Source organism: Lathyrus oleraceus, chromosome 5, assembly GCF_024323335.1.
Source record: "Lathyrus oleraceus cultivar Zhongwan6 chromosome 5, CAAS_Psat_ZW6_1.0, whole genome shotgun sequence".
Classification (NCBI taxonomy): Eukaryota; Viridiplantae; Streptophyta; class Magnoliopsida; order Fabales; family Fabaceae; genus Lathyrus; species Lathyrus oleraceus.
Window position 1 is genome coordinate 589185922 of NC_066583.1, and position 4585 is coordinate 589190506.

The 4585-nt window shown below is 36.6% G+C and overlaps 1 non-coding gene across 1 annotated transcript; it reads right to left on the bottom strand.

Annotated features, from left to right (window-relative positions):
• Window positions 1–1507: 1507 nt before the first annotated feature.
• Window positions 1508–1614, bottom strand: LOC127089637 (small nucleolar RNA R71). The gene has a single exon (XR_007791206.1). It is a non-coding gene; the product is annotated as a small nucleolar RNA R71 (small nucleolar RNA).
• Window positions 1615–4585: the final 2971 nt, after the last annotated feature.

Consider the following 4585-nt stretch of genomic DNA (forward strand, 5'->3'; position numbering starts at 1 on the left):
TTACTTGTAAGAGTGACAATAACTCACATTGAGGGATTGTCACACTTGATTTCCTTTCATTTGCATTGTACTTTTGGATCAAGGACAAGCTTGCCTACATTTTCATTTCAATTCAAAGCCTTCATTTCTTTAATTTCGGGTTTTTACCGTTTTATTATTTATGCTTGTTATTGTCGTTATTGTATTATATGATATATTCTTTTTAAGTATAACTGTCGTAATCATGTTATTTCTTATTATAATTATGTCTTGCTAAATTCGTCTAAGTCCGACGTATGAGGATCGTCGTTACCGACGGGACTCAGTAGAAACAATAGGCGCGAAATTATGATTGAATTCTATTTTGGTTTTAGTTTCCAATTGCATGTTTCATTGTTTTGACACGAGAGTGGAGACCAAACTAAGGCTTTAGCCGATAGCACGAGAGTGTGAGGAAGGAACCGAATGGTGGAAACTAGGCATCATTTCAAAATATGCTTTCTAATATAAACGGGCGAGCGAGAGCAAAATCCCGTGGTTAGGAGGTGCGGTTTTAGTCAATAGCGCGAGAGTGTGAGACAGAGTCTTTAAATCAATATTTTCTACGAAACTTAATCTAGTCATAATCAGCACCCGAATTCTACAAAGTCCTTTAGGAACACGGAATCCATATTCGAACGTTGTTTTATCATCATTTTGAAACCTTTAGCAATTAGCATTTATATTTCCGTTCGTATCCATTTAACATTTAGCCTTAGCTTTGCATTGTAATGATAGATAAAATTAGTTTGATTATTAGTCTTTGTCGGTTCGACAATCTTTTAAAACTACCTGATAAACTGTATACTTGTAGTTATTATCCGATAGACACGTTCGTCATGATCAAGTTTTTGGCGCTGTTGTCGGGGACTAATTTAGTCAATATTGTGATTCCATTGTTGCGTAGTATAAACTAAGGTAACTTTTATTTTATTTACCCTTCTAAACTGTCAATTGTATACCAAGCACTCGCTCATAAGGCAAAAAGCTAGAACAAGCAGTTGACGAAGTCGAGCGTTTTATTAATTTACAACGTCGAGTTCACAATTTTCGAATTAAGTACAATCTTCCTTTTCCAAAACAAAAATCAAAATCTAAACCTATTATTGCTAAAGGACCACAAAAATGTCCTCTTAATTATTATGTTGTTCCTTCATAGGAGGAACCACACAACATCATTGTTGCCCCTGCCATCAACCGAAATGATTTCGAGTTAAAACCTTCGTTGTTATCAGCCGTTCAACAAAACCAATTTTCAGGTAGTCCTACAGACGATCCAAACTTACATTTGTCAGTGTTTGTACAGTACACAAACACAATGAAAGCAAATGGTGTCAGTCCCGAAGCAATTAGACTATGTCTTTTCCCATTTTTCTTAAGAGATAGAGCTAGAGATTGGCTTCAGTCTCTGCCTTCGAACTCTGTAACCCCATGGGACGAGTTGAAGGAAGTCTTCTTAGCCCGATATTTCCCACCAAGCAAGATGACTATGCTAAGAGCTCAAATCAACAGATTTAAGCAAAAAGATAATGAATCTCTTTTTGACGCTTGCGAAAGATACAAGGACATGATGAGACTTTATCCACGCCATGGACTTGAGCAATGGATGATTATCCATACTTTCTACAATGGTCTTTTATACAACACTATAATGAATTTGAGCGCTGCAGTTGGCGGTGTTTTAATGGGTGAACCATATGATGAAGCCTATGAGCTCATTGAGAACATCGCTCAAAATCATTTCCAATGGGGACGTGAGCGTGCTACTGTAGAAAAACCAACTCCGAAAGGCGGAATGTATGAAGTCAATGGCATAAACCACGTCAATGCTAAAGTGGATGCACTTACTCAAAAGATCGAAAGCTTATCCATAACACCAATAGCTATTGTAGTTGCAGTAACACCAAACTGTGAATTATGTGGAACTCCTGGGCACACTAATGTTGATTGTCAATTATTAGATGGTATTCCTACTAACCAAGTAAATTACGCTCAAGGAAACCCATATTCTAACACTGACAATCCTGGCTAGAGAAATGATCTGAACTTTTCTTATAAAAACAACAATGCTTTGTTTCCTCAAAACCCAACACCTGTTATTCCACCTGGTTATCAGAAAGGAGCCCTTGTTGCTCCACAAGTACCTAGAAAGTCAAATCTAGAGATCATGATGGAAAACTTTATGAATGCTCAAGCTCAACAAAACAAATATTTTGCAAATCAAAATGCTCATACGAGTGAATTGCTGAAACAATTGTCAAGTAAACTTAATGCTATGGCTACCCATGACAAAATGTTAGAAACCCAAATTTCCCAAGTAGCCCAACAATAAGAAATAATAGCAGCCCCAATTGGAGCATTTCTTGGTCAACCACAACCTAAACCAAAAGGGCGTGCTAATGCTATTACACTACAAAGTGGGACAAAATTAGATGAACCGGTTGACCAAAGACTCCAAAATCTAGCCATGTATCAAAACTATGGTAAAGGAACTGAAAAGGTAAACGAACCAACCAATGATGGAAAGAAAGACAAAAGCGGAGAAACAGAAGATAAAGAAACACCTTATGTGCCTCCGCCACCATGCAAACCACATATACCTTATCCTCAATGACTTGCTAAGTCCAAAAATAAAGGACAATTTAAGAAATCTGTAGAACTTCTAAAGCAACTTAATATCATTATACCACTCACAAAAGCCATTACACAAATGCCTTCATATGCTAAATTCCTTGGAGAAATCTTATCTAATAAGAAAAATCTTGAGGATAATGAAACTGTTATGCTTACTGCTGAGTGTACGACTATTAATCAAAACAACACGCCTCCTAAGCTGAAAGACCCAGGTAGTTTTTCCATACCATGTATGATCGGAAAGTTTATTATAGACAAAGCTTTGTGCAACTTAGGAGTCAGTTTTAGTTTAATGCCTTTATCCACATGCAAGAAACTAAATTTAGGAGAACTAATACCAACGAATATGTATTTATAACTAGCTGGCTGTTATGTTAAACTTCCAATAGGTATGCTAGAGACCATTCCAGTTCGTATAGGTTAATTCCATATTCCCACCGACTTTGTAATGACGGATATAAAGGATGATTCCCACATCCCTATTATGTTAGGAAGACCCTTTTTAGCCACAGATGGAGCCATCATAGATGTCAAGAAAGGAAAGCTAACTTTCGAAGTTAGGTAAGAAAAAGTGGATTTTTTTTAGCTAAATTCTTATAGGCGCCAACTAAAGAAGATTCATGTTGTCTCTTAGACGTCATCGACGAATGTGTGAAAGAAATTGAGAGGGAACCATATAAGTATACTAAAGTACTAAAGGTTCCAGCGCCTCCTATATTCGAAGACGATAATTGGCATGAACCATACGTAGATGACATTCTGAGGGAATGTCTAGCACTAACACCCAATCCAAAGCCATGCCCAAATAAACCTTATGTAGAACTTAAAACACTACCCAAAAACCTAAGATGTGAATTCCTAGACACCAAGCTTTAACGACCAGTAATAGTCAATGCTGACTTACGACAGATAGAAACCTAAAAATTACTTCATGTCTTAAGAAAGTATCCAACAACTTTAGGCCATAACATCTTAGATCTAAAAGGAATGAGTCCCTTTATTTGTATGCATAACATTATCCTAGAGGAGGATTGTAAAACCTCTAGAGAACATCAGATAAGAATAAATCCTATCTTGAGTGATGTAGTAAAAAAGGAGGTATAAAACCTATTAGAAGCAGGAATTATATACCCGATATCCGACAGTAACTGGGTCAGCTCAGTACATGTCGTACCCAAGAAGGGAGGTGTTACAGTCGTCAGTAACAAAAAGGGTGAATCCATAGCAAAACAAGTTTAAACTGGATGGAGGATGTGCATAGACTATAGAAAACTGAATAAAGCCACTTGTAAAGATCATTTTCCATTGCCTTTCATCGATCAAATGCTTGAACGACTGGCTAAACATTCCCGTTTCTGTTATTTAGACGGATGCTCAAGATTCTTCCAAATTCCTATTCATCCTGATGACCAAGAAAAGACTACCTTCACTTGTCCTTATGGTATGTTCACTTATCGACAAATATCATTTGGACTATGTAACGCTCCTACAACATTTCAAAGATGCATGATGTAGATCTTTGCTGATTTTATAGACGACATAATGGAAGTATTTATGGACGACTTATCTGTTTGTGGGAAAATTTTTGAAGGATGTCTTTCGAACCTATAAATGGTACATGAAAAATGCGTTAAAGTCAATCTCGTATTAAATTGGGGAAAATGCCATTTCATGGTCTGACAAGGAATCATACTTGGACATGTTGTATCCGTCCGAGGAATTGAAGTGTATAAAGCAAAAGTAGAAACTATAGAAAATCTTCAACCTCCGAAAATCGTTAGAGAAATTCGTAGTTCCTTAGGACACGTCGGTTTCTACCGACGATTTATTAAAGATTTCTATAAAATAACCAAACCACTAACGGGCTTACTAATCAAAGATGTTGAATTCATATTTGATGAAGATTGCTTAAAAGCGTTTGAACATCTGAAAA